The sequence below is a fragment of the Lissotriton helveticus genome, chromosome 5_1 (assembly GCF_964261635.1).
Source record: "Lissotriton helveticus chromosome 5_1, aLisHel1.1, whole genome shotgun sequence".
In the NCBI taxonomy this organism is placed as follows: Eukaryota; Metazoa; Chordata; class Amphibia; order Caudata; family Salamandridae; genus Lissotriton; species Lissotriton helveticus.
In genome coordinates, this window is record NC_136065.1 from 1,648,319,147 (window position 1) to 1,648,346,654 (window position 27,508).

General features: G+C 45.7%; 24 non-coding genes across 24 annotated transcripts; 17 read left to right on the plus strand and 7 right to left on the minus strand.

The window, feature by feature from the left end:
* The first annotated feature begins 38 nt into the window (after positions 1–38).
* Positions 39–120, plus strand: TRNAS-GCU (transfer RNA serine (anticodon GCU)). Its single transcript has one exon. It is a non-coding gene; the product is annotated as a tRNA-Ser (tRNA).
* Positions 121–1,236: 1,116 nt separating this feature from the next.
* Positions 1,237–1,308, plus strand: TRNAT-UGU (transfer RNA threonine (anticodon UGU)). The gene has a single exon. It is a non-coding gene; the product is annotated as a tRNA-Thr (tRNA).
* Positions 1,309–2,481: 1,173 nt separating this feature from the next.
* Positions 2,482–2,576, minus strand: TRNAI-UAU (transfer RNA isoleucine (anticodon UAU)). Its single transcript has 2 exons — positions 2,539–2,576; positions 2,482–2,517 (listed from the first exon to the last, which is right to left on the minus strand). It is a non-coding gene; the product is annotated as a tRNA-Ile (tRNA).
* Positions 2,577–2,868: 292 nt separating this feature from the next.
* Positions 2,869–2,950, plus strand: TRNAS-GCU (transfer RNA serine (anticodon GCU)). The gene has a single exon. It is a non-coding gene; the product is annotated as a tRNA-Ser (tRNA).
* Positions 2,951–4,066: 1,116 nt separating this feature from the next.
* TRNAT-UGU (transfer RNA threonine (anticodon UGU)) lies at positions 4,067–4,138 on the plus strand. Its single transcript has one exon. It is a non-coding gene; the product is annotated as a tRNA-Thr (tRNA).
* A 1,169-nt stretch (positions 4,139–5,307) lies between these two features.
* Positions 5,308–5,402, minus strand: TRNAI-UAU (transfer RNA isoleucine (anticodon UAU)). Its single transcript has 2 exons — positions 5,365–5,402; positions 5,308–5,343 (listed from the first exon to the last, which is right to left on the minus strand). It is a non-coding gene; the product is annotated as a tRNA-Ile (tRNA).
* A 292-nt stretch (positions 5,403–5,694) lies between these two features.
* Positions 5,695–5,776, plus strand: TRNAS-GCU (transfer RNA serine (anticodon GCU)). Its single transcript has one exon. It is a non-coding gene; the product is annotated as a tRNA-Ser (tRNA).
* A 1,114-nt stretch (positions 5,777–6,890) lies between these two features.
* Positions 6,891–6,962, plus strand: TRNAT-UGU (transfer RNA threonine (anticodon UGU)). Its single transcript has one exon. It is a non-coding gene; the product is annotated as a tRNA-Thr (tRNA).
* Positions 6,963–8,489: 1,527 nt separating this feature from the next.
* On the plus strand, positions 8,490–8,571 carry TRNAS-GCU (transfer RNA serine (anticodon GCU)). Its single transcript has one exon. It is a non-coding gene; the product is annotated as a tRNA-Ser (tRNA).
* Positions 8,572–9,687: 1,116 nt separating this feature from the next.
* On the plus strand, positions 9,688–9,759 carry TRNAT-UGU (transfer RNA threonine (anticodon UGU)). The gene has a single exon. It is a non-coding gene; the product is annotated as a tRNA-Thr (tRNA).
* A 1,148-nt stretch (positions 9,760–10,907) lies between these two features.
* Positions 10,908–11,002, minus strand: TRNAI-UAU (transfer RNA isoleucine (anticodon UAU)). Its single transcript has 2 exons — positions 10,965–11,002; positions 10,908–10,943 (listed from the first exon to the last, which is right to left on the minus strand). It is a non-coding gene; the product is annotated as a tRNA-Ile (tRNA).
* A 292-nt stretch (positions 11,003–11,294) lies between these two features.
* TRNAS-GCU (transfer RNA serine (anticodon GCU)) lies at positions 11,295–11,376 on the plus strand. Its single transcript has one exon. It is a non-coding gene; the product is annotated as a tRNA-Ser (tRNA).
* A 1,116-nt stretch (positions 11,377–12,492) lies between these two features.
* Positions 12,493–12,564, plus strand: TRNAT-UGU (transfer RNA threonine (anticodon UGU)). Its single transcript has one exon. It is a non-coding gene; the product is annotated as a tRNA-Thr (tRNA).
* Positions 12,565–13,733: 1,169 nt separating this feature from the next.
* TRNAI-UAU (transfer RNA isoleucine (anticodon UAU)) lies at positions 13,734–13,828 on the minus strand. Its single transcript has 2 exons — positions 13,791–13,828; positions 13,734–13,769 (listed from the first exon to the last, which is right to left on the minus strand). It is a non-coding gene; the product is annotated as a tRNA-Ile (tRNA).
* Positions 13,829–14,120: 292 nt separating this feature from the next.
* Positions 14,121–14,202, plus strand: TRNAS-GCU (transfer RNA serine (anticodon GCU)). Its single transcript has one exon. It is a non-coding gene; the product is annotated as a tRNA-Ser (tRNA).
* A 1,116-nt stretch (positions 14,203–15,318) lies between these two features.
* On the plus strand, positions 15,319–15,390 carry TRNAT-UGU (transfer RNA threonine (anticodon UGU)). Its single transcript has one exon. It is a non-coding gene; the product is annotated as a tRNA-Thr (tRNA).
* Positions 15,391–16,547: 1,157 nt separating this feature from the next.
* On the minus strand, positions 16,548–16,642 carry TRNAI-UAU (transfer RNA isoleucine (anticodon UAU)). Its single transcript has 2 exons — positions 16,605–16,642; positions 16,548–16,583 (listed from the first exon to the last, which is right to left on the minus strand). It is a non-coding gene; the product is annotated as a tRNA-Ile (tRNA).
* A 292-nt stretch (positions 16,643–16,934) lies between these two features.
* On the plus strand, positions 16,935–17,016 carry TRNAS-GCU (transfer RNA serine (anticodon GCU)). The gene has a single exon. It is a non-coding gene; the product is annotated as a tRNA-Ser (tRNA).
* Positions 17,017–18,132: 1,116 nt separating this feature from the next.
* Positions 18,133–18,204, plus strand: TRNAT-UGU (transfer RNA threonine (anticodon UGU)). Its single transcript has one exon. It is a non-coding gene; the product is annotated as a tRNA-Thr (tRNA).
* Positions 18,205–21,400: 3,196 nt separating this feature from the next.
* Positions 21,401–21,495, minus strand: TRNAI-UAU (transfer RNA isoleucine (anticodon UAU)). The gene is made up of 2 exons: positions 21,458–21,495; positions 21,401–21,436 (listed from the first exon to the last, which is right to left on the minus strand). It is a non-coding gene; the product is annotated as a tRNA-Ile (tRNA).
* Positions 21,496–21,787: 292 nt separating this feature from the next.
* Positions 21,788–21,869, plus strand: TRNAS-GCU (transfer RNA serine (anticodon GCU)). The gene has a single exon. It is a non-coding gene; the product is annotated as a tRNA-Ser (tRNA).
* A 1,116-nt stretch (positions 21,870–22,985) lies between these two features.
* On the plus strand, positions 22,986–23,057 carry TRNAT-UGU (transfer RNA threonine (anticodon UGU)). Its single transcript has one exon. It is a non-coding gene; the product is annotated as a tRNA-Thr (tRNA).
* A 3,195-nt stretch (positions 23,058–26,252) lies between these two features.
* TRNAL-UAA (transfer RNA leucine (anticodon UAA)) lies at positions 26,253–26,347 on the minus strand. The gene is made up of 2 exons: positions 26,310–26,347; positions 26,253–26,288 (listed from the first exon to the last, which is right to left on the minus strand). It is a non-coding gene; the product is annotated as a tRNA-Leu (tRNA).
* A 292-nt stretch (positions 26,348–26,639) lies between these two features.
* On the plus strand, positions 26,640–26,721 carry TRNAS-GCU (transfer RNA serine (anticodon GCU)). Its single transcript has one exon. It is a non-coding gene; the product is annotated as a tRNA-Ser (tRNA).
* The last annotated feature ends 787 nt before the right edge of the window (positions 26,722–27,508 follow it).

A 27,508-nucleotide genomic window follows, 5' to 3' on the forward strand; every position in this document is an offset into this window, starting at 1 on the left:
AGAATTTCCTAAAAAATGAAACATAGTCACCTAAGGCAGACGAGGTGGCCGAGTGGTTAAGGCGATGGACTGCTAATCCATTGTGCTCTGCACGCGTGGGTTCGAATCCCACCTTCGTCGGAACGCCATCAGACACTCTTTTGAAGGTGGGCATGTCTCGTAGTACAATTACACTCTCTTTCAAGACACAGCCATAATCCACTAGAAGGGCCCAACTGACTATTCCATTTTGGCAATTATGTCAAATTAAGGGAAGTGTTTTGTGCTTAATTGAAATTAGATCTTTCATGAAGTGTCCAGAGGATTGCCTTTCCCTCACTCCTGGCCTTCTAACTAACCCTGGTCGTAGTGGGCGTAGTGGGGCTCCGCGGAGCTACGCGGAGTGGGCGAGAAGCTACGCCCACTCCCGCACTCCGCGTAGCCCCACTCCGCACCTCCCTCCCGCTCTCCCCTACATACATTATTTAAGCAACTACCCTTAATAAAACAATTTTAAAGCACTTACCGTGTCCGGGGCTCGTCCGGGGCTCCCTCTTGGAATAGCGTCGTCCTGGATACCAATGCCCATGCGCGGGAGGCCGCGCATGCGCATTGGTATCCAGGAAGGGACGCTATTCCAAGAGGGAGCCCCGGAAGAGCCCCGGACATGGTAAGTGCTTTAAAAATTGTTTTATTAAGGTTAGTTGCTTAAATAATGTATGTAGGGGAGGGCGGGAGGGAGGCGGGTGGCGGCCGAATCGGCTACGCCCACGGAGTGGGCGTAGTGTTGCCGGCTACGCTGTCTACGCAAAATGCGTAGAAGGCAACACTACGCCTACTCCGTGGGCGTAGCCGATTCGGACGCCCAGGGTTACTTCTAACCAGTTTGGATAGATAGACTGATAAGAAAGCAGCTCTTACTCCTAAAGTTTCAGCCATCTCAAGTGTATGACTGTTGACATATGTCTGCCCCACAGAGACAGATCACTTCTAATAAGTGAGTTCTCTATCTGTCACTGATTGTGGACATACTAACTAGAGCTATCAGTGTGGTCATAAATGTGAATACTCTTATGTTCTCAAATCAAAATGGAGTTTTTCCTACTTCCAAGAAAAGTGTCTTAAGCATGCTCTTCAATTTGTGCACGCATGTAGACATTCAAATGCAACTGCATTTCCATACAGAGTCTCAAAATCATTGATATCTTCATACCGCAGTAAGAATACATGAAGCGATTTACATACTGCAGGCAGGCTGGCCTTGTAGCTCAGTGGCAGAGCACTGGTCTTGTAAACCAGGGGTCATGAGTTCAAGCCTCATCAGGGCCTTTTTATATGTGAGTTTCTGTATGTTGTTTCCAAGTCATTCTTTCTAGGAGTCACACCTTGTCTTAAGTTTGCTTATTGACAAGCTTCCCTTTCCTGCTTTCATTGTATCAAGAAGACTTCATGAAAACCATTGAACCATAAACTATGGCCTCACCCCTTCCGATCGCCTGACGAACGCCTGACAAACGCCATTCTCACCCCGCCGGGCAAGCCCTGCAGGGCAAAGCTAAATAAGCCATGCATATTTGAAGTTCCTTTGAAAGTCAGAGCGAGGACTATGACCTCTGTTCAGACTGAGTCTGCATCCACAGAAAGGATGAAATAAGGATCTAGAAATTTCACCAAGGAGATGATGTGAACTTCATCCCCCTTAAAATACTTTTCCTCCCAGATGCCCCGGCTCTTAGGCAAATGAGGTTAATCTTCAAAACCCCACCCCCACTAACCATAAATATCCGACTCTCCTGCTGTCCATTCAAATGATACAAGGTATCTTGTACATAGAGAGAATGTGAGAAAAAGCAGAATCGCTTCATAGATTTGGTGACCTTGGATGGGTGGGCTGGATAAAGAAGTGAACCTGATTTCGGGAAAAGGAGTATCGTGATGGGGATGAGGAAAAGAGAACATGGACCACAATCACAAGTTAGAGAAATAAATATATTAGGTTGAATGGTTTTAAAAAGTTAACTTTGAGCATGAATTGTTTTTTTAAACTGCAAAGAATAAAAAAAAATCAATGTGGGATTGGAGGCACAATCTGAGCAGAAAGCACCATAAGCTGCTATGGTGCAACTCTTATGTTGACTAGAAACATTAATATGATGACGCTCTTCTTTTGATATGTCTTTCAGTTAAATTTTACTGTAAGTAGCTGATACAGCACTGTTTGCAGCTCCTCAGTATATGGTTATCCCGTGACAACAATGTTTTCATCATATTTATTATTCTACAAATGTATTTTTAAATGCACTGATGTGGTGTTTGCATGCTATGCAAGACGGCACATCATGGAATGTTTATAAGGAGCATCGAATAGGATTGTGATATTTGCACCTGGAAGAGTCGGACACGCAGATCCTGAAAAGAAGTAAAAACTCTCTAGCAAGGGCCGTCTTTCCCCTGAGTTTAATCTTTACTTTTAGTGAAATGGTTTATGAAAAACCAGTAAGCTGCTCCAGGTGAGGCTCGAACTCACAACCTCGGCATGCCTCAATGCAAGTACTGCTGTATAAGTACCGCGCGCTAACCAATTGCGCCACTGGAGCTCACTGTTCTCATACCTCCCCAGTTGAGCCATCTAGAGCTGACCAAGTAGATACTGGCACTGCTCCCTTATTCACTGTGCAAGATCGACTCACATGCTAGCATGTTATCATGACTATTAAAAACTACAGTCCTAATGGAACAGATTTGATAATTCTGCTATATCATGTGCTCTGTCTATTGAACACCACATATATTTGCCAGTTCTGACACAGTCTAGGAGAAACTTATGATTATTTGTAATTAGCACATCGTAAGAATTTCCTAAAAAATGAAACATAGTCACCTAAGGCAGACGAGGTGGCCGAGTGGTTAAGGCGATGGACTGCTAATCCATTGTGCTCTGCACGCGTGGGTTCGAATCCCACCTTCGTCGGAACGCCATCAGACACTCTTTTGAAGGTGGGCATGTCTCGTAGTACAATTACACTCTCTTTCAAGACACAGCCATAATCCACTAGAAGGGCCCAACTGACTATTCCATTTTGGCAATTATGTCAAATTAAGGGAAGTGTTTTGTGCTTAATTGAAATTAGATCTTTCATGAAGTGTCCAGAGGATTGCCTTTCCCTCACTCCTGGCCTTCTAACTAACCCTGGTCGTAGTGGGCGTAGTGGGGCTCCGCGGAGCTACGCGGAGTGGGCGAGAAGCTACGCCCACTCCCGCACTCCGCGTAGCCCCACTACGCACCTCCCTCCCGCTCTCCCCTACATACATTATTTAAGCAACTACCCTTAATAAAACAATTTTAAAGCACTTACCGTGTCCGGGGCTCGTCCGGGGCTCCCTCTTGGAATAGCGTCGTCCTGGATACCAATGCCCATGCGCGGGAGGCCGCGCATGCGCATTGGTATCCAGGAAGGGACGCTATTCCAAGAGGGAGCCCCGGAAGTGCCCCGGACATGGTAAGTGCTTTAAAAATTGTTTTATTAAGGTTAGTTGCTTAAATAATGTATGTAGGGGAGGGCGGGAGGGAGGCGGGTGGCGGCCGAATCGGCTACGCACACGGAGTGGGCGTAGTGTTGCCGGCTACGCTGTCTACGCAAAATGCGTAGAAGGCAACACTACACCTACTCCGTGGGCGTAGCCGATTCGGACGCCCAGGGTTACTTCTAACCAGTTTGGATAGATAGACTGATAAGAAAGCAGCTCTTACTCCTAAAGTTTCAGCCATCTCAAGTGTATGACTGTTGACATATGTCTGCCCCACAGAGACAGATCACTTCTAATAAGTGAGTTCTCTATCTGTCACTGATTGTGGACATACTAACTAGAGCTATCAGTATGGTCATAAATGTGAATACTCTTATGTTCTCAAATCAAAATGGAGTTTTTCCTACTTCCAAGAAAAGTGTCTTAAGCATGCTCTTCAATTTGTGCACGCATGTAGACATTCAAATGCAACTGCATTTCCATACAGAGTCTCAAAATCATAGATATCTTCATACCGCAGTAAGAATACATGAAGCGATTTACATACTGCAGGCAGGCTGGCCTTGTAGCTCAGTGGCAGAGCACTGGTCTTGTAAACCAGGGGTCATGAGTTCAAGCCTCATCAGGGCCTTTTTATATGTGAGTTTCTGTATGTTGTTTCCAAGTCATTCTTTCTAGGAGTCACACCTTGTCTTAAGTTTGCTTATTGACAAGCTTCCCTTTCCTGCTTTCATCGTATCAAGAAGACTTCATGAAAACCATTGAACCATAAACTATGGCATCACCCCTTCCGATCGCCTGACGAATGCCTGACAAACGCCATTCTCACCCCGCCGGGCAAGCCCTGCCGGGCAAAGCTAAATAAGCCATGCATATTTGAAGTTCCTTTGAAAGTCAGAGCGAGGACTATGACCTCTGTTCAGACTGAGTCTGCATCCACAGAAAGGATGAAATAAGGATCTAGAAATTTCACCAAGGAGATGTGAACTTCATCCCCCTTAAAATACTTTTCCTCCCAGATGCCCCGGCTCTTAGGCAAATGAGGTTAATCTTCAAAACCCCACCCCCACTAACCATAAATATCCGACTCTCCTGCTGTCCATTCAAATGATACAAGGTATCTTGTACATAGAGAGAATGTGAGAAAAAGCAGAATCGCTTCATAGATTTGGTGACCTTGGATGGGTGGGCTGGATAAAGAAGTGAACCTGATTTCGGGAAAAGGAGTATCGTGATGGGGATGAGGAAAAGAGAACATGGACCACATTCACAAGTTAGAGAAATAAATATATTAGGTTGAATGGTTTTAAAAAGTTAACTTTGAGCATGAATTGTTTTTTTAAACTGCAAAGAATAAAAAAAATCAATGTGGGATTGGAGGCACAATCTGAGCAGAAAGCACCATAAGTTGCTATGGTGCAACTCTTATGTTGACTAGAAACATTAATATGATGACGCTCTTCTTTTGATATGTCTTTCAGTTAAATTTTACTGTAAGTAGCTGATACAGCACTGTTTGCAGCTCCTCAGTATATGGTTATCCCGTGACAACAATGTTTTCATCATATTTATTATTCTACAAATGTATTTTTAAATGCACTGATGTGGTGTTTGCATGCTATGCAAGACGGCACATCATGGAATGTTTATAAGGAGCATCGAATAGGATTGTGATATTTGCACCTGGAAGAGTCGGACACGCAGATCCTGAAAAGAAGTAAAAACTCTCTAGCAAGGGCCGTCTTTCCCCTGAGTTTAATCTTTACTTTTAGTGAAATGGTTTATGAAAAACCAGTAAGCTGCTCCAGGTGAGGCTCGAACTCACAACCTCGGCATGCCTCAATGCAAGTACTGCTGTATAAGTACCGCGCGCTAACCGATTGTGCCACTGGAGCTCACTGTTCTCATACCTCCCCAGTTGAGCCATCTAGAGCTGACCAAGTAGATACTGGCACTGCTCCCTTATTCACTGTGCAAGATCGACTCACATGCTAGCATGTTATCATGACTATTAAAAACTACAGTCCTAATGGAACAGATTTGATAATTCTGCTATATCATGTGCTCTGTCTATTGAACACCACATATATTTGCCAGTTCTGACACAGTCTAGGAGAAACTTATGATTATTTGTAATTAGCACATCGTAAGAATTTCCTAAAAAATGAAACATAGTCACCTAAGGCAGACGAGGTGGCCGAGTGGTTAAGGCGATGGACTGCTAATCCATTGTGCTCTGCACGCGTGGGTTCGAATCCCACCTTCGTCGGAACGCCATCAGACACTCTTTTGAAGGTGGGCATGTCTCGTAGTACAATTACACTCTCTTTCAAGACACAGCCATAATCCACTAGAAGGGCCCAACTGACTATTCCATTTTGGCAATTATGTCAAATTAAGGGAAGTGTTTTGTGCTTAATTGAAATTAGATCTTTCATGAAGTGTCCAGAGGATTGCCTTTCCCTCACTCCTGGCCTTCTAACTAACCCTGGTCGTAGTGGGCGTAGTGGGGCTCCGCGGAGCTACGCGGAGTGGGCGAGAAGCTACGCCCACTCCCGCACTCCGCGTAGCCCCACTACGCACCTCCCTCCCGCTCTCCCCTACATACATTATTTAAGCAACTACCCTTAATAAAACAATTTTAAAGCACTTACCGTGTCCGGGGCTCGTCCGGGGCTCCCTCTTGGAATAGCCTCGTCCTGGATACCAATGCCCATGCGCGGGAGGCCGCGCATGCGCATTGGTATCCAGGAAGGGACGCTATTCCAAGAGGGAGCCCCGGAAGAGCCCCGGACATGGTAAGTGCTTTAAAAATTGTTTTATTAAGGTTAGTTGCTTAAATAATGTATGTAGGGGAGGGCGGGAGGGAGGCGGGTGGCGGCCGAATCGGCTACGCCCACGGAGTGGGCGTAGTGTTGCCGGCTACGCTGTCTACGCAAAATGCGTAGAAGGCAACACTACGCCTACTCCGTGGGCGTAGCCGATTCGGACGCCCAGGGTTACTTCTAACCAGTTTGGATAGATAGACTGATAAGAAAGCAGCTCTTACTCCTAAAGTTTCAGCCATCTCAAGTGTATGACTGTTGACATATGTCTGCCCCACAGAGACAGATCACTTCTAATAAGTGAGTTCTCTATCTGTCACTGATTGTGGACATACTAACTAGAGCTATCAGTATGGTCATAAATGTGAATACTCTTATGTTCTCAAATCAAAATGGAGTTTTTCCTACTTCCAAGAAAAGTGTCTTAAGCATGCTCTTCAATTTGTGCACGCATGTAGACATTCAAATGCAACTGCATTTCCATACAGTCTCAAAATCATAGATATCTTCATACCGCAGTAAGAATACATGAAGCGATTTACATACTGCAGGCAGGCTGGCCTTGTAGCTCAGTGGCAGAGCACTGGTCTTGTAAACCAGGGGTCATGAGTTCAAGCCTCATCAGGGCCTTTTTATATGTGAGTTTCTGTATGTTGTTTCCAAGTCATTCTTTCTAGGAGTCACACCTTGTCTTAAGTTTGCTTATTGACAAGCTTCCCTTTCCTGCTTTCATCGTATCAAGAAGACTTCATGAAAACCATTGAACCATAAACTATGGCCTCACCCCTTCCGATCGCCTGACAAACGCCATTCTCACCCCGCCGGGCAAAGCTAAATAAGCCATGCATATTTGAAGTTCCTTTGAAAGTCAGAGCGAGGACTATGACCTCTGTTCAGACTGAGTCTGCATCCACAGAAAGGATGAAATAAGGATCTAGAAATGTCACCAAGGAGATGTGAACTTCATCCCCCTTAAAATACTTTTCCTCCCAGATGCCCCGGCTCTTAGGCAAATGAGGTTAATCTTCAAAACCCAACCCCCACTAACCATAAATATCCGACTCTCCTGCTGTCCATTCAAATGATACAAGGTATCTTGTACATAGAGAGAATGTGAGAAAAAGCAGAATCGCTTCATAGATTTGGTGACCTTGGATGGGTGGGCTGGATAAAGAAGTGAACCTGATTTCGGGAAAAGGAGTATCGTGATGGGGATGAGGAAAAGAGAACATGGACCACATTCACAAGTTAGAGAAATAAATATATTAGGTTGAATGGTTTTAAAAAGTTAACTTTGAGCATGAATTGTTTTTTTAAACTGCAAAGAATAAAAAAAATCAATGTGGGATTGGAGGCACAATGTGAGCAGAAAGCACCATAAGCTGCTATGGTGCAACTCTTATGTTGACTAGAAACATTAATATGATGACGCTCTTCTTTTGATATGTCTTTCAGTAAAATTTTATTGTAAGTAGCTGATACAGCACTGTTTGCAGCTCCTCAGTATATGGTTATCCCGTGACAACAATGTTTTCATCATATTTATTATTCTACAAATGTATTTTTAAATGCACTGATGTGGTGTTTGCATGCTATGTAAGACGGCACATCATGGAATGTTTATAAGGAGCATCGAATAGGATTGTGATATTTGCACCTGGAAGAGTCGGACACGCAGAGCCTGAAAAGAAGTAAAAACTCTCTAGCAAGGGCCGTCTTTCCCCTGAGTTTAATCTTTACTTTTAGTGAAATGGTTTATGAAAAACCAGTAAGCTGCTCCAGGTGAGGCTCGAACTCACAACCTCGGCATGCCTCAATGCAAGTACTGCTGTATAAGTACCGCTAACCGATTGCGCCACTGGAGCTCACTGTTCTCATTCCTCCACAGTTGAGCCATCTAGAGCTGACCAAGTAGATACTGGCACTGCTCCCTTATTCACTGTGCAAGATCGACTCACATGCTAGCATGTTATCATGACTATTAAAAACTACAGTCCTAATGGAACAGATTTGATAATTCTGCTATATCATGTGCTCTGTCTATTGAACACCACATATATTTGCCAGTTCTGACACAGTCTAGGAGAAACTTATGATTATTTGTAATTAGCACATCGTAAGAATTTCCTAAAAAATGAAACATAGTCACCTAAGGCAGACGAGGTGGCTGAGTGGTTAAGGCGATGGACTGCTAATCCATTGTGCCCTGCACGCGTGGGTTCGAATCCCACCTTCGTCGGAACGCCATAAGACACTCTTTTGAAGGTGGGCATGTCTCGTAGTACAATTACACTCTCTTTCAAGACACAGCCATAATCCACTAGAAGGGCCCAACTGACTATTCCATTTTGGCAATTATGTCAAATTAAGGGAAGTGTTTTGTGCTTAATTGAAATTAGATCTTTCATGAAGTGTCCAGAGGATTGCCTTTCCCTCACTCCTGGCCTTCTAACTAACCCTGGTCGTAGTGGGCGTAGTGGGGCTCCGCGGAGCTACGCGGAGTGGGCGAGAAGCTACGCCCACTCCCGCACTCCGCGTAGCCCCACTACGCACCTCCCTCCCGCTCTCCCCTACATACATTATTTAAGCAACTACCCTTAATAAAACAATTTTAAAGCACTTACCGTGTCCGGGGCTCGTCCGGGGCTCCCTCTTGGAATAGCGTCATCCTGGATACCAATGCGCATGCGCGGGAGGCCGCGCATGCGCATTGGTATCCAGGAAGGGACGCTATTCCAAGAGGGAGCCCCGGAAGAGTCCCGGACATGGTAAGTGCTTTAAAAATTGTTTTATTAAGGTTAGTTGCTTAAATAATGTATGTAGGGGAGGGCGGGAGGGAGGCGGGTGGTGGCCGAATTGGCTACGCACACGGAGTGGGCGTAGTGTTGCCGGCTACGCTGTCTACGCAAAATGCGTAGAAGGCAACACTACGCCTACTCCGTGGGCGTAGCCGATTCGGACGCCCAGGGTTACTTCTAACCAGTTTGGATAGATAGACTGATAAGAAAGCAGCTCTTACTCCTAAAGTTTCAGCCATCTCAAGTGTATGACTGTTGACATATGTCTGCCCCACAGAGACAGATCACTTCTAATAAGTGAGTTCTCTATCTGTCACTGATTGTGGACATACTAACTAGAGCTATCAGTATGGTCATAAATGTGAATACTCTTATGTTCTCAAATCAAAATGGAGTTTTTCCTACTTCCATGAAAAGTGTCTTAAGCATGCTCTTCAATTTGTGCACGCATGTAGACATTCAAATGCAACTGCATTTCCATACAGAGTCTCAAAATCATAGATATCTTCATACCGCAGTAAGAATACATGAAGCGATTTACATAGTGCAGGAAGGCTGGCCTTGTAGCTCAGTGGCAGAGCACTGGTCTTGTAAACCAGGGGTCATGAGTTCAAGCCTCATCCGGGCCTTTTTATATGTGAGTTTCTGTATGTTGTTTCCAAGTCATTCTTTCTAGGAGTCACACCTTGTCTTAAGTTTGCTTATTGACAAGCTTCCCTTTCCTGCTTTCATCGTATCAAGAAGACTTCATGAGAACCATAAACTATTGCCTCACCCCTTCCGATCGCCTGACGAACGCCTGACAAACGCCATTCTCACCCCGCCGGGCAAAGCCAAATAAGCCATGCATATTTGAAGTTCCTTTGAAAGTCAGAGCGAGGACTATGACCTCTGTTCCGACTGAGTCTGCATCCACAGAAAGGATGAAATAAGGATCTAGAAATTTCACCAAGGAGATGTGAACTTCATCCCCCTTAAAATACTTTTCCTCCCAGATGCCCCGGCTCTTAGTCAAATGAGGTTAATCTTCAAAACCCCACCCCCACTAACCATAAATATCCGACTCTCCTGCTGTCCATTCAAATGATACAAGGTATCTTGTACATAGAGAGAATGTGAGAAAAAGCAGAATCGCTTCATAGATTTGGTGACCTTGGATGGGTGGGCTGGATAAAGAAGTGAACCTGATTTCGGGAAAAGGAGTATCGTGATGGGGATGAGGAAAAGAGAACATGGACCACATTCACAAGTTAGATAAATAAATATATTAGGTTGAATGGTTTTAAAAAGTTAACTTTGAGCATGAATTGTTTTTTTAAACTGCAAAGAATAAAAAAAAATCAATGTGGGATTGGAGGCACAATCTGAGCAGAAAGCACCATAAGCTGCTATGGTGCAACTCTTATGTTGACTAGAAACATTAATATGATGACGCTCTTCTTTTGATATGTCTTTCAGTTAAATTGTATTGTAAGTAGCTGATACAGCACTGTTTGCAGCTCCTCAGTATATGGTTATCCCGTGACAACAATGTTTTCATCATATTTATTATTCTACAAATGTATTTTTAAATGCACTGATGTGGTGTTTGCATGCTATGCAAGACGGCACATCATGGAATGTTTATAAGGAGCATCGAATAGGATTGTGATATTTGCACCTGGAAGAGTCGGACACGCAGATCCTGAAAAGAAGTAAAAACTCTCTAGCAAGGGCCGTCTTTCCCCTGAGTTTAATCTTTACTTTTAGTGAAATGGTTTATGAAAAACCAGTAAGCTGCTCCAGGTGAGGCTCTAACTCACAACCTCGGCATGCCTCAATGCAAGTACTGCTGTATAAGTACCACGCGCTAACCGATTGCGCCACTGGAGCTCACTGTTCTCATACCTCCCCAGTTGAGCCATCTAGAGCTGACCAAGTAGATACTGGCACTGCTCCCTTATTCACTGTGCAAGATCGACTCACATGCTAGCATGTTATCATGACTATTAAAAACTACAGTCCTAATGGAACAGATTTGATAATTCTGCTATATCATGTGCTCTGTCTATTGAACACCACATATATTTGCCAGTTCTGACACAGTCTAGGAGAAACTTATGATTATTTGTAATTAGCACATCGTAAGAATTTCCTAAAAAATGAAACATAGTCACCTAAGGCAGACGAGGTGGCCGAGTGGTTAAGGCGATGGACTGCTAATCCATTGTGCTCTGCACGCGTGGGTTCGAATCCCACCTTCGTCGGAACGCCATCAGACACTCTTTTGAAGGTGGGCATGTCTCGTAGTACAATTACACTCTCTTTCAAGACACAGCCATAATCCACTAGAAGGGCCCAACTGACTATTCCATTTTGGCAATTATGTCAAATTAAGGGAAGTGTTTTGTGCTTAATTGAAATTAGATCTTTCATGAAGTGTCCAGAGGATTGCCTTTCCCTCACTCCTGGCCTTCTAACTAACCCTGGTTGTAGTGGGCGTAGTGGGGCTCCGCGGAGCTACGCGGAGTGGGCGAGAAGCTATGCCCACTCCCGCACTCCGCGTAGCCCCACTACGCACCTCCCTCCCGCTCTCCCCTACATACATTATTTAAGCAACTACCCTTCATAAAACAATTTTAAAGCACTTACCGTGTCCGGGGCTCGTCCGGGGCTCCCTCTTGGAATAGCGTCGTCCTGGATACCAATGCGCATGCGCGGGAGGCCGCGCATGCGCATTGGTATCCAGGAAGGGACGCTATTCCAAGAGGGAGCCCCGGAAGAGCCCCGGACATGGTAAGTGCTTTAAAAATTGTTTTATTAAGGTTAGTTGCTTAAATAATGTATGTAGGGGAGGGTGGGAGGGAGGCGGGTGGCGGCCGAATCGGCTACGCACACGGAGTGGGCGTAGTGTTGCCGGCTACGCTGTCTACGCAAAATGCGTAGAAGGCAACACTACGCCTACTCCGTGGGCGTAGCCGATTCGGACGCCCAGGGTTACTTCTAACCAGTTTGGATAGATAGACTGATAAGAAAGCAGCTCTTACTCCTAAAGTTTCAGCCATCTCAAGTGTATGACTGTTGACATATGTCTGCCCCACAGAGACAGATCACTTCTAATAAGTGAGTTCTCTATCTGTCACTGATTGTGGACATACTAACTAGAGCTATCAGTATGGTCATAAATGTGAATACTCTTATGTTCTCAAATCAAAATGGAGTTTTTCCTACTTCCAAGAAAAGTGTCTTAAGCATGCTCTTCAATTTGTGCACGCATGTAGACATTCAAATGCAACTGCATTTCCATACAGAGTCTCAAAATCATAGATATCTTCATACCGCAGTAAGAATACATGAAGCGATTTACATACTGCAGGCAGGCTGGCCTTGTAGCTCAGTGGCAGAGCACTGGTCTTGTAAACCAGGGGTCATGAGTTCAAGCCTCATCAGGGCCTTTTTATATGTGAGTTTCTGTATGTTGTTTCCAAGTCATTCTTTCTAGGAGTCACACCTTGTCTTAAGTTTGCTTATTGACAAGCTTCCCTTTCCTGCTTTCATCGTATCAAGAAGACTTCATGAAAACCATTGAACCATAAACTATGGCCTCACCCCTTCCGATCGCCTGACGAATGCTTGACAAACGCCATTCTCACCCCGCCGGGCAAGCCCTGCCGGGCAAAGCCAAATAAGCCATGCATATTTGAAGTTCCTTTGAAAGTCAGAGCGAGGACTATGACCTCTGTTCCGACTGAGTCTGCATCCACAGAAAGGATGAAATAAGGATCTAGAAATTTCACCAAGGAGATGTGAACTTCATCCCCCTTAAAATACTTTTCCTCCCAGATGCCCTGGCTCTTAGTCAAATGAGGTTAATCTTCAAAACCCCACCCCCACTAACCATAAATATCCGACTCTCCTGCTGTCCATTCAAATGATACAAGGTATCTTGTACATAGAGAGAATGTGAGAAAAAGCAGAATCGCTTCATAGATTTGGTGACCTTGGATGGGTGGGCTGGATAAAGAAGTGAACCTGATTTTGGGAAAAGGAGTATCGTGATGGGGATGAGGAAAAGAGAACATGGACCACATTCACAAGTTAGAGAAATAAATATATTAGGTTGAATGGTTTTAAAAAGTTAACTTTGAGCATGAATTGTTTTTTTAAACTGCAAAGAATAAAAAAAATCAATGTGGGAATGGAGGCACAATCTGAGCAGAAAGCACCATAAGCTGCTATGGTGCAACTCTTATGTTGACTAGAAACATTAATATGATGACGCTCTTCTTTTGATATGTCTTTCAGTTAAATTTTATTGTAAGTAGCTGATACAGCACTGTTTGCAGCTCCTCAGTATATGGTTATCCCGTGACAACAATGTTTTCATCATATTTATTATTCTACAAATGTATTTTTAAATGCACTGATGTGGTGTTTGCATGCTATGCAAGACGGCACATCATGGAATGTTTATAAGGAGCATCGAATAGGATTGTGATATTTGCACCTGGAAGAGTCGGACACGCAGATCCTGAAAAGAAGTAAAAACTCTCTAGCAAGGGCCGTCTTTCCCCTGAGTTTAATCTTTACTTTTAGTGAAATGGTTTATGAAAAACCAGTAAGCTGCTCCAGGTGAGGCTCAAACTCACAACCTCGGCATGCCTCAATGCAAGTACTGCTGTATAAGTACCGCGCGCTAACCGATTGCGCCACTGGAGGTCACTGTTCTCATACCTCCCCAGTTGAGCCATCTAGAGCTGACCAAGTAGATACTGGCACTGCTCCCTTATTTACTGTGCAAGATCGACTCACATGCTAGCATGTTATCATGACTATTAAAAACTACAGTCCTAATGGAACAGATTTGATAATTCTGCTATATCATGTGCTCTGTCTATTGAACACCACATATATTTGCCAGTTCTGACACAGTCTAGGAGAAACTTATGATTATTTGTAATTAGCACATCGTAAGAATTTCCTAAAAAATGAAACATAGTCACCTAAGGCAGACGAGGTGGCCGAGTGGTTAAGGCGATGGACTGCTAATCCATTGTGCTCTGCACGCGTGGGTTTGAATCCCACCTTCGTCGGAACGCCATCAGACACTCTTTTGAAGGTGGGCATGTCTCGTAGTACAATTACACTCTCTTTCAAGACACAGCCATAATCCACTAGAAGGGCCCAACTGACTATTCCATTTTGGCAATTATGTCAAATTAAGGGAAGTGTTTTGTGCTTAATTGAAATTAGATCTTTCATGAAGTGTCCAGAGGATTGCCTTTCCCTCACTCCTGGCCTTCTAACTAACCCTGGTCGTAGTGGGCGTAGTGGGGCTCCGCGGAGCTACGCGGAGTGGGCGAGAAGCTATGCCCACTCCCGCACTCCGCGTAGCCCCACTACGCACCTCCCTCCCGCTCTCCCCTACATACATTATTTAAGCAACTACCCTTCATAAAACAATTTTAAAGCACTTACCGTGTCCGGGGCTCGTCCGGGGCTCCCTCTTGGAATAGCGTCGTCCTGGATACCAATGCGCATGCGCGGGAGGCCGCGCATGCGCATTGGTATCCAGGAAGGGACGCTATTCCAAGAGGGAGCCCCGGAAGAGCCCCGGACATGGTAAGTGCTTTAAAAATTGTTTTATTAAGGTTAGTTGCTTAAATAATGTATGTAGGGGAGGGCGGGAGGGAGGCGGGTGGCGGCCGAATCGGCTACGCACACGGAGTGGGCGTAGTGTTGCCAGCTACGCTGTCTACGCAAAATGCGTAGAAGGCAACACTACGCCTACTCCGTGGGCGTAGCCGATTCGGACGCCCAGGGTTACTTCTAACCAGTTTGGATAGATAGACTGATAAGAAAGCAGCTCTTACTCCTAAAGTTTCAGCCATCTCAAGTGTATGACTGTTGACATATGTCTGCCCCACAGAGACAGATCACTTCTAATAAGTGAGTTCTCTATCTGTCACTGATTGTGGACATACTAACTAGAGCTATCAGTATGGTCATAAATGTGAATACTCTTATGTTCTCAAATCAAAATGGAGTTTTTCCTACTTCCAAGAAAAGTGTCTTAAGCATGCTCTTCAATTTGTGCACGCATGTAGACATTCAAATGCAACTGCATTTCCATACAGAGTCTCAAAATCATAGATATCTTCATACCGCAGTAAGAATACATGAAGCGATTTACATACTGCAGGCAGGCTGGCCTTGTAGCTCAGTGGCAGAGCACTGGTCTTGTAAACCAGGGGTCATGAGTTCAAGCCTCATCAGGGCCTTTTTATATGTGAGTTTCTGTATGTTGTTTCCAAGTCATTCTTTCTAGGAGTCACACCTTGTCTTAAGTTTGCTTATTGACAAGCTTCCCTTTCCTGCTTTCATCGTATCAAGAAGACTTCATGAAAACCATTGAACCATAAACTATGGCCTCACCCCTTCCGATCGCCTGACAAACGCCATTCTCACCCCGCCGGGCAAGCCCTGCCGGGCAAAGCCAAATAAGCCATGCATATTTGAAGTTCCTTTGAAAGTCAGAGCGAGGACTATGACCTCTGTTCCGACTGAGTCTGCATCCACAGAAAGGATGAAATAAGGATCTAGAAATTTCACCAAGGAGATGTGAACTTCATCCCCCTTAAAATACTTTTCCTCCCAGATGCCCCGGCTCTTAGTCAAATGAGGTTAATCTTCAAAACCCCACCCCCACTAACCATAAATATCCGACTCTCCTGCTGTCCATTCAAATGATACAAGGTATCTTGTACATAGAGAGAATGTGAGAAAAAGCAAATCGCTTCATAGATTTGGTGACCTTGGATGGGTGGGCTGGATAAAGAAGTGAACCTGATTTCGGGAAAAGGAGTATCGTGATGGGGATGAGGAAAAGAGAACATGGACCACATTCACAAGTTAGAGAAATAAATATATTAGGTTGAATGGTTTTAAAAAGTTAACTTTGAGCATGAATTGTTTTTTTAAACTGCAAAGAATAAAAAAAATCAATGTGGGATTGGACGCACAATCTGAGCAGAAAGCACCATAAGCTGCTATGGTGCAACTCTTATGTTGACTAGAAACATTAATATGATGACGCTCTTCTTTTGATATGTCTTTCAGTTAAATTTTATTGTAAGTAGCTGATACAGCACTGTTTGCAGCTCCTCAGTATATGGTTATCCCGTGACAACAATGTTTTCATCATATTTATTATTCTACAAATGTATTATTAAATGCACTGATGTGGTGTTTGCATGCTATGCAAGACGGCACATCATGGAATGTTTATAAGGAGCATCGAATAGGATTGTGATATTTGCACCTGGAAGAGTCGGACACGCAGATCCTGAAAAGAAGTAAAAACTCCCTAGCAAGGGCCGTCTTTCCCCTGAGTTTAATCTTTACTTTTAGTGAAATGGTTTATGAAAAACCAGTAAGCTGCTCCAGGTGAGGCTCGAACTCACAACCTCGGCATGCCTCAATGCAAGTACTGCTGTATAAGTACCGCGCGCTAACCGATTGCGCCACTGGAGCTCACTGTTCTCATACCTCCCCAGTTGAGCCATCTAGAGCTGACCAAGTAGATACTGGCACTGCTCCCTTATTCACTGTGCAAGATCGACTCACATGCTAGCATGTTATCATGACTATTAAAAACTACAGTCCTAATGGAACAGATTTGATAATTCTGCTATATCATGTGCTCTGTCTATTGAACACCACATATATTTGCCAGTTCTGACACAGTCTAGGAGAAACTTATGATTATTTGTAATTAGCACATCGTAAGAATTTCCTAAAAAATGAAACATAGTCACCTAAGGCAGACGAGGTGGCCGAGTGGTTAAGGCGATGGACTGCTAATCCATTGTGCTCTGCACGCGTGGGTTCGAATCCCACCTTCGTCGGAACGCCATCAGACACTCTTTTGAAGGTGGGCATGTCTCGTAGTACAATTACACTCTCTTTCAAGACACAGCCATAATCCACTAGAAGGGCCCAACTGACTATTCCATTTTGGCAATTATGTCAAATTAAGGGAAGTGTTTTGTGCTTAATTGAAATTAGATCTTTCATGAAGTGTCCAGAGGATTGCCTTTCCCTCACTCCTGGCCTTCTAACTAACCCTGGTCGTAGTGGGCGTAGTGGGGCTCCGCGGAGCTACGCGGAGTGGGCGAGAAGCTACGCCCACTCCCGCACTCCGCGTAGCCCCACTACGCACCTCCCTCCCGCTCTCCCCTACATACATTATTTAAGCAACTACCCTTAATAAAACAATTTTAAAGCACCCACCGTGTCCGGGGCTCGTCCGGGGCTCCCTCTTGGAATAGCGTCATCCTGGATACCAATGCCCATGCGCGGGAGGCCGCGCATGCGCATTGGTATCCAGGAAGGGACGCTATTCCAAGAGGGAGCCCCGGAAGAGCCCCGGACATGGTAAGTGCTTTAAAAATTGTTTTATTAAGGTTAGTTGCTTAAATAATGTATGTAGGGGAGGGCGGGAGGGAGGTGGGTGGCGGCCGAATCGGCTACGCCCACGGAGTGGGCGTAGTGTTGCCGGCTACGCTGTCTACGCAAAATGCGTAGAAGGCAACACTACGCCTACTCCGTGGGCGTAGCCGATTCGGACGCCCAGGGTTACTTCTAACCAGTTTGGATAGATAGACTGATAAGAAAGCAGCTCTTACTCCTAAAGTTTCAGCCATCTCAAGTGTATGACTGTTGACATATGTCTGCCCCACAGAGACAGATCACTTCTAATAAGTGAGTTCTCTATCTGTCACTGATTGTGGACATACTAACTAGAGCTATCAGTATGGTCATAAATGTGAATACTCTTATGTTCTCAAATCAAAATGGAGTTTTTCCTACTTCCAAGAAAAGTGTCTTAAGCATGCTCTTCAATTTGTGCACGCATGTAGACATTCAAATGCAACTGCATTTCCATACAGAGTCTCAAAATCATAGATATCTTCATACCGCAGTAAGAATACATGAAGCGATTTACATACTGCAGGCAGGCTGGCCTTGTAGCTCAGTGGCAGAGCACTGGTCTTGTAAACCAGGGGTCATGAGTTCAAGCCTCATCAGGGCCTTTTTATATGTGAGTTTCTGTATGTTGTTTCCAAGTCATTCTTTCTAGGAGTCACACCTTGTCTTAAGTTTGCTTATTGACAAGCTTCCCTTTCCTGCTTTCATCGTATCAAGAAGACTTCATGAAAACCATTGAACCATAAACTATCGCCTCACCCCTTCCGATCGCCTGACGAACGCCTGACAAACGCCATTCTCACCCCGCCGGGCAAGCCCTGCCGGGCAAAGCCAAATAAGCCATGCATATTTGAAGTTCCTTTGAAAGTCAGAGCGAGGACTATGACCTCTGTTCAGACTGAGTCTGCATCCACAGAAAGCAGACCCTCCAGGATATCGCGATTTCGCGATTTGCCGCGAAATTGGCACTTTAGTAAAAATGCCGCGATTTTTACAAAAGTGCCCGCGAAATCGGCACTTTTCGTAGAAATCGCGGCATTTTTACCAAAGCCGCTATATCCTGGGGGGGTCTGACTTACTTTGTTTATTGGGGCGGGCGGGAAGGACACAGAAGCACGAAAGAATAACATTCCGGGCTTGCTTAATGGGGCATTAGCAGCTCACTCAGCTCACAATCGATAGAAGCGCACAGACCGACCCGGGGCCTGCAGGTGGCCAGAGGCTGGGGGCATCTATCTTCCGGAGGGGGCGGGGCAGAGAGCAAGAGGTGTCTGCTGGAGGGGGGCGGCGTGCTTTGCAGTGTGTGTGTGTGTGCCCTGTGTACAGACTGTGCTCTGTGATGTGGGGTGCGTATGGACACCGCTGCAGGGCGGGCCGGGGGCTGCAGGTGGCCAGAGGCTGGGGGGCATTTATCTTCCAGAGGGCGGGGGGGGAGGAGTAGAGACAAGGTGGGGGTGTCTGCTGGAGAGGAGCGGCGTGCCTTGCAGTGTGTGTGTGTCTGCCCTGTGTACAGACTGCGCTGCCTGTGATGTGGGGTGAGCGTGAACACCGCTGCAGGGCGGGCCGGGGGGCTCGAAGTGGACACCCGACCCCCCACCCTGAAGACAAGCCTCAGTGTAATCCCGAGATTCCTCTCGGTAATGAGCTCTGGAGCCGGGGGGTCTCGGGAGGGAAATGAAACAAACACGAGGATTGTGATGGGATTGGATTCCCAGCAGGAAGCAGGGGCTCGCACCTCCACCGCCCCCCATACGGCAGAGAACCCACAGCACTGAACTCCTCTTGCTTCACAGATAAAATTGGCAGTAAACCTAGGTCTGAAATGCAAAGGCAGGTAATGAGCTTCAAAAGGAAATACGCTCATTATGGATAAACGATAATTAGAGTCAAATGTTCAAGTGTCCTAAACGATAAAGCCATGCTACAATTTCTACCGGCCCCTTGAAGATATCCTCAAGACAGTCTTGATACTATCAACAAATCACGTTGCAACGTCAGCAACTACAGAGCAGCACATCGGAATAAGTGCTACTTTCAAATTGCACATTATCTAGCATCGAAAAGTGTGTCACTTTCACTTAAAAGCCTGAGTAATCACCGATGTGAGTAGCAATGGAAGACAGCCTATTGCAGCCTGTGCCTACTTTTGCCCTATCCAGTAGCAGTGGAGCGCAAAGGTAAAGAGGGGGAGCAAGAATAAAAACTGAGGGTATGGGGCAGGTGAGACGAGAAAGAAGGGGTGAAAGAGAGGGGGAGTGAGCAAAGAAGTCACAGGTGGGATAGAAGTAAAGGGTAGTAGGGGGTGAGAGAAACTGGGCGAATGAAAGTGAAAGGTGGAGAAAAGTAGAGAGGAGTGAGCAGGAGAGAAAGAGGGAGGGTGAATGCGCGAGAAATAGGGCGAGAGAGGAAGGGGAAGAAAGACAGTGTCTGGTAGAACGAAAGTATGAGAGTTAGAGAGAGAAGAGCGGGCTAGGAAGGGAGAGAGGGCGACAAGAGAGAACTAGAGAGGCAGGTTGCTAGAGAGATACGAAGATGGAAAGAGAGAGGGACGGGGGGAGAAGAGACTGGGCTGATGAGAGAGATATCGATAAGGAGAGAAAGATGTGTGTGTATGCGTGAGAGAGAGGATGAGTGAATGAGGCACAGAAAGGAGGGGGCATGAGAAACAGAAAGCTGAATGGGACAGTGGAAAGAGTGAATTAGGAAGGAAGATAGAGGATCTAAAAGCGGCAAAACACAACTAAGAGAGGGAGAATTGGGAGGCAGAAAGAGCGTTAGGAAGGGCGGGTGACGGATGAGGTCACTGGAGGCCGCTTTATGAAGGTCCAGGGCCAAATGAAATGCCGCAAAATTGCCGCTAAATTTCCATATTTGTGCCGCTAAATTTCCATTTTTGTGCCGCTAAATTTGCTAATCCATGCCGCTATATCCTGGGGGGTCTGAGAAAGGATGAAATAAGGATCTAGAAATTTCACCAAGGAGATGTGAACTTCATCCCCCTTAAAATACTTTTCCTCCCAGATGCCCCGGCTCTTAGTCAAATGAGGTTAATCTTCAAAACCCCACCCCCACTAACCATAAATATCCGACTCTCCTGCTGTCCATTCAAATGATACAAGGTATCTTGTACATAGAGAGAATGTGAGAAAAAGCAAATCGCTTCATAGATTTGGTGACCTTGGATGGGTGGGCTGGATAAAGAAGTGAACCTGATTTCGGGAAAAGGAGTATCGTGATGGGGATGAGGAAAAGAGAACATGGACCACATTCACAAGTTAGAGAAATAAATATATTAGGTTGAATGGTTTTAAAAAGTTAACTTTGAGCATGAATTGTTTTTTTAAACTGCAAAGAATAAAAAAAATCAATGTGGGATTGGAGGCACAATCTGAGCAGAAAGCACCATAAGCTGCTATGGTGCAACTCTTATGTTGACTAGAAACATTAATATGATGACGCTCTTCTTTTGATATGTCTTTCAGTTAAATTTTATTGTAAGTAGCTGATACAGCACTGTTTGCAGCTCCTCAGTATATGGTTATCCCGTGACAACAATGTTTTCATCATATTTATTATTCTACAAATGTATTTTTAAATGCACTGATGTGGTGTTTGCATGCTATGCAAGACGGCACATCATGGAATGTTTATAAGGAGCATCGAATAGGATTGTGATATTTGCACCTGGAAGAGTCGGACACGCAGATCCTGAAAAGAAGTAAAAACTCTCTAGCAAGGGCCGTCTTTCCCCTGAGTTTAATCTTTACTTTTAGTGAAATGGTTTATGAAAAACCAGTAAGCTGCTCCAGGTGAGGCTCGAACTCACAACTTCGGCATGCCTCAATGCAAGTACTGCTGTATAAGTACCGCGCGCTAACCGATTGCGCCACTGGAGCTCACTGTTCTCATACCTCCCCAGTTGAGCCATCTAGAGCTGACCAAGTAGATACTGGCACTGCTCCCTTATTCACTGTGCAAGATCGACTCACATGCTAGCATGTTATCATGACTATTAAAAACTACAGTCCTAATGGAACAGATTTGATAATTCTGCTATATCATGTGCTCTGTCTATTGAACACCACATATATTTGCCAGTTCTGACACAGTCTAGGAGAAACTTATGATTATTTGTAATTAGCACATCGTAAGAATTTCCTAAAAAATGAAACATAGTCACCTAAGGCAGACGAGGTGGCCGAGTGGTTAAGGCGATGGACTGCTAATCCATTGTGCTCTGCACGCGTGGGTTCGAATCCCACCTTCGTCGGAACGCCATCAGACACTCTTTTGAAGGTGGGCATGTCTCGTAGTACAATTACACTCTCTTTCAAGACACAGCCATAATCCACTAGAAGGGCCCAACTAACTATTCCATTTTGGCAATTATGTCAAATTAAGGGAAGTGTTTTGTGCTTAATTGAAATTAGATCTTTCATGAAGTGTCCAGAGGATTGCCTTTCCCTCACTCCTGGCCTTCTAACTAACCCTGGTCGTAGTGGGCGTAGTGGGGCTCCGCGGAGCTACGCGGAGTGGGCGAGAAGCTAAGCCCACTCCCGCACTCCGCGTAGCCCCACTACGCACCTCCCTCCCGCTCTCCCCTACATACATTATTTAAGCAACTACCCTTAATAAAACAATTTTAAAGCACCCACCGTGTCCGGGGCTCGTCCGGGGCTCCCTCTTGGAATAGCGTCATCCTGGATACCAATGCCCATGCGCGGGAGGCCGCGCATGCGCATTGGTATCCAGGAAGGGACGCTATTCCAAGAGGGAGCCCCGGAAGAGCCCCGGACATGGTAAGTGCTTTAAAAATTGTTTTATTAAGGTTAGTTGCTTAAATAATGTATGTAGGGGAGGGCGGGAGGGAGGTGGGTGGCGGCCGAATCGGCTACGCCCACAGAGTGGGCGTAGTGTTGCCGGCTACGCTGTCTACGCAAAATGCGTAGAAGGCAACACTACGCCTACTCCGTGGGCGTAGCCGATTCGGACGCCCAGGGTTACTTCTAACCAGTTTGGATAGATAGACTGATAAGAAAGCAGCTCTTACTCCTAAAGTTTCAGCCATCTCAAGTGTATGACTGTTGACATATGTCTGCCCCACAGAGACAGATCACTTCTAATAAGTGAGTTCTCTATCTGTCACTGATTGTGGACATACTAACTAGAGCTATCAGTATGGTCATAAATGTGAATACTCTTATGTTCTCAAATCAAAATGGAGTTTTTCCTACTTCCAAGAAAAGTGTCTTAAGCATGCTCTTCAATTTGTGCACGCATGTAGACATTCAAATGCAACTGCATTTCCATACAGAGTCTCAAAATCATAGATATCTTCATACCGCAGTAAGAATACATGAAGCGATTTACATACTGCAGGCAGGCTGGCCTTGTAGCTCAGTGGCAGAGCACTGGTCTTGTAAACCAGGGGTCATGAGTTCAAGCCTCATCAGGGCCTTTTTATATGTGAGTTTCTGTATGTTGTTTCCAAGTCATTCTTTCTAGGAGTCACACCTTGTCTTAAGTTTGCTTATTGACAAGCTTCCCTTTCCTGCTTTCATCGTATCAAGAAGACTTCATGAAAACCATTGAACCATAAACTATCGCCTCACCCCTTCCGATCGCCTGACGAACGCCTGACAAACGCCATTCTCACCCCGCCGGGCAAGCCCTGCCGGGCAAAGCCAAATAAGCCATGCATATTTGAAGTTCCTTTGAAAGTCAGAGCGAGGACTATGACCTCTGTTCAGACTGAGTCTGCATCCACAGAAAGCAGACCCTCCAGGATATCGCGATTTCGCGATTTGCCGCGAAATTGGCACTTTAGTAAAAATGCCGCGATTTTTACAAAAGTGCCCGCGAAATCGGCACTTTTCGTAGAAATCGCGGCATTTTTACCAAAGCCGCTATATCCTGGGGGGGTCTGACTTACTTTGTTTATTGGGGCGGGCGGGAAGGACACAGAAGCACGAAAGAATAACATTCCGGGCTTGCTTAATGGGGCATTAGCAGCTCACTCAGCTCACAATCGATAGAAGCGCACAGACCGACCCGGGGCCTGCAGGTGGCCAGAGGCTGGGGGCATCTATCTTCCGGAGGGGGCGGGGCAGAGAGCAAGAGGTGTCTGCTGGAGGGGGGCGGCGTGCTTTGCAGTGTGTGTGTGTGTGCCCTGTGTGCAGACTGTGCTCTGTGATGTGGGGTGCGTATGGACACCGCTGCAGGGCGGGCCGGGGGCTGCAGGTGGCCAGAGGCTGGGGGGCATTTATCTTCCAGAGGGCGGGGGGGGAGGAGTAGAGACAAGGTGGGGGTGTCTGCTGGAGAGGAGCGGCGTGCCTTGCAGTGTGTGTGTGTCTGCCCTGTGTACAGACTGCGCTGCCTGTGATGTGGGGTGAGCGTGAACACCGCTGCAGGGCGGGCCGGGGGGCTCGAAGTGGACACCCGACCCCCCACCCTGAAGACAAGCCTCAGTGTAATCCCGAGATTCCTCTCGGTAATGAGCTCTGGAGCCGGGGGGTCTCGGGAGGGAAATGAAACAAACACGAGGATTGTGATGGGATTGGATTCCCAGCAGGAAGCAGGGGCTCGCACCTCCACCGCCCCCCATACGGCAGAGAACCCACAGCACTGAACTCCTCTTGCTTCACAGATAAAATTGGCAGTAAACCTAGGTCTGAAATGCAAAGGCAGGTAATGAGCTTCAAAAGGAAATACGCTCATTATGGATAAACGATAATTAGAGTCAAATGTTCAAGTGTCCTAAACGATAAAGCCATGCTACAATTTCTACCGGCCCCTTGAAGATATCCTCAAGACAGTCTTGATACTATCAACAAATCACGTTGCAACGTCAGCAACTACAGAGCAGCACATCGGAATAAGTGCTACTTTCAAATTGCACATTATCTAGCATCGAAAAGTGTGTCACTTTCACTTAAAAGCCTGAGTAATCACCGATGTGAGTAGCAATGGAAGACAGCCTATTGCAGCCTGTGCCTACTTTTGCCCTATCCAGTAGCAGTGGAGCGCAAAGGTAAAGAGGGGGAGCAAGAATAAAAACTGAGGGTATGGGGCAGGTGAGACGAGAAAGAAGGGGTGAAAGAGAGGGGGAGTGAGCAAAGAAGTCACAGGTGGGATAGAAGTAAAGGGTAGTAGGGGGTGAGAGAAACTGGGCGAATGAAAGTGAAAGGTGGAGAAAAGTAGAGAGGAGTGAGCAGGAGAGAAAGAGGGAGGGTGAATGCGCGAGAAATAGGGCGAGAGAGGAAGGGGAAGAAAGACAGTGTCTGGTAGAACGAAAGTATGAGAGTTAGAGAGAGAAGAGCGGGCTAGGAAGGGAGAGAGGGCGACAAGAGAGAACTAGAGAGGCAGGTTGCTAGAGAGATACGAAGATGGAAAGAGAGAGGGACGGGGGAGAAGAGACTGGGCTGATGAGAGAGATATCGATAAGGAGAGAAAGATGTGTGTGTATGCGTGAGAGAGAGGATGAGTGAATGAGGCACAGAAAGGAGGGGGCATGAGAAACAGAAAGCTGAATGGGACAGTGGAAAGAGTGAATTAGGAAGGAAGATAGAGGAGCTAAAAGCGGCAAAACACAACTAAGAGAGGGAGAATTGGGAGGCAGAAAGAGCGTTAGGAAGGGCGGGTGACGGATGAGGTCACTGGAGGCCGCTTTATGAAGGTCCAGGGCCAAATGAAATGCCGCAAAATTGCCGCTAAATTTCCATATTTGTGCCGCTAAATTTCCATTTTTGTGCCGCTAAATTTGCTAATCCATGCCGCTATATCCTGGGGGGTCTGAGAAAGGATGAAATAAGGATCTAGAAATTTCACCAAGGAGATGTGAACTTCATCCCCCTTAAAATACTTTTCCTCCCAGATGCCCCGGCTCTTAGTCAAATGAGGTTAATCTTCAAAACCCCACCCCCACTAACCATAAATATCCGACTCTCCTGCTGTCCATTCAAATGATACAAGGTATCTTGTACATAGAGAGAATGTGAGAAAAAGCAAATCGCTTCATAGATTTGGTGACCTTGGATGGGTGGGCTGGATAAAGAAGTGAACCTGATTTCGGGAAAAGGAGTATCGTGATGGGGATGAGGAAAAGAGAACATGGACCACATTCACAAGTTAGAGAAATAAATATATTAGGTTGAATGGTTTTAAAAAGTTAACTTTGAGCATGAATTGTTTTTTTAAACTGCAAAGAATAAAAAAAATCAATGTGGGATTGGAGGCACAATCTGAGCAGAAAGCACCATAAGCTGCTATGGTGCAACTCTTATGTTGACTAGAAACATTAATATGATGACGCTCTTCTTTTGATATGTCTTTCAGTTAAATTTTATTGTAAGTAGCTGATACAGCACTGTTTGCAGCTCCTCAGTATATGGTTATCCCGTGACAACAATGTTTTCATCATATTTATTATTCTACAAATGTATTTTTAAATGCACTGATGTGGTGTTTGCATGCTATGCAAGACGGCACATCATGGAATGTTTATAAGGAGCATCGAATAGGATTGTGATATTTGCACCTGGAAGAGTCGGACACGCAGATCCTGAAAAGAAGTAAAAACTCTCTAGCAAGGGCCGTCTTTCCCCTGAGTTTAATCTTTACTTTTAGTGAAATGGTTTATGAAAAACCAGTAAGCTGCTCCAGGTGAGGCTCGAACTCACAACCTCGGCATGCCTCAATGCAAGTAGTGCTGTTTAAGTACCGCGCGCTAACCGATTGCGCCACTGGAGCTCACTGTTCTCATACCTCCCCAGTTGAGCCATCTAGAGCTGACCAAGTAGATACTGGCACTGCTCCCTTATTCACTGTGCAAGATCGACTCACATGCTAGCATGTTATCATGACTATTAAAAACTACAGTCCTAATGGAACAGATTTGATAATTCTGCTATATCATGTGCTCTGTCTATTGAACACCACATATATTTGCCAGTTCTGACACAGTCTAGGAGAAACTTATGATTATTTGTAATTAGCACATCGTAAGAATTTCCTAAAAAATGAAACATAGTCACCTAAGGCAGACGAGGTGGCCGAGTGGTTAAGGCGATGGACTGCTAATCCATTGTGCTCTGCACGCGTGGGTTCGAATCCCACCTTCGTCGGAACGCCATCAGACACTCTTTTGAAGGTGGGCATGTCTCGTAGTACAATTACACTCTCTTTCAAGACACAGCCATAATCCACTAGAAGGGCCCAACTGACTATTCCATTTTGGCAATTATGTCAAATTAAGGGAAGTGTTTTGTGCTTAATTGAAATTAGATCTTTCATGAAGTGTCCAGAGGATTGCCTTTCCCTCACTCCTGGCCTTCTAACTAACCCTGGTCGTAGTGGGCGTAGTGGGGCTCCGCGGAGCTACGCGGAGTGGGCGAGAAGCTACGCCCACTCCCGCACTCCGCGTAGCCCCACTACGCACCTCCCTCCCGCTCTCCCCTACATACATTATTTAAGCAACTACCCTTAATAAAACAGTTTTAAAGCACTTACCGTGTCCGGGGCTCGTCCGGGGCTCCCTCTTGGAATAGCGTCGTCCTGGATACCAATGCCCATGCGCGGGAGGCCGCGCATGCGCATTGGTATCCAGGAAGGGACGCTATTCCAAGAGGGAGCCCCGGAAGAGCCCCGGACATGGTAAGTGCTTTAAAAACTGTTTTATTAAGGTTAGTTGCTTAAATAATGTATGTAGGGGAGGGCGGGAGGGAGGTGGGTGGCGGCCGAATCGGCTACGCACACGGAGTGGGCGTAGTGTTGCCGGCTACGCTGTCTACGCAAAATGCGTAGAAGGCAACACTACGCCTACTCCGTGGGCATAGCCGATTCGGACGCCCAGGGTTACTTCTAACCAGTTTGGATAGATAGACTGATAAGAAAGCAGCTCTTACTCCTAAA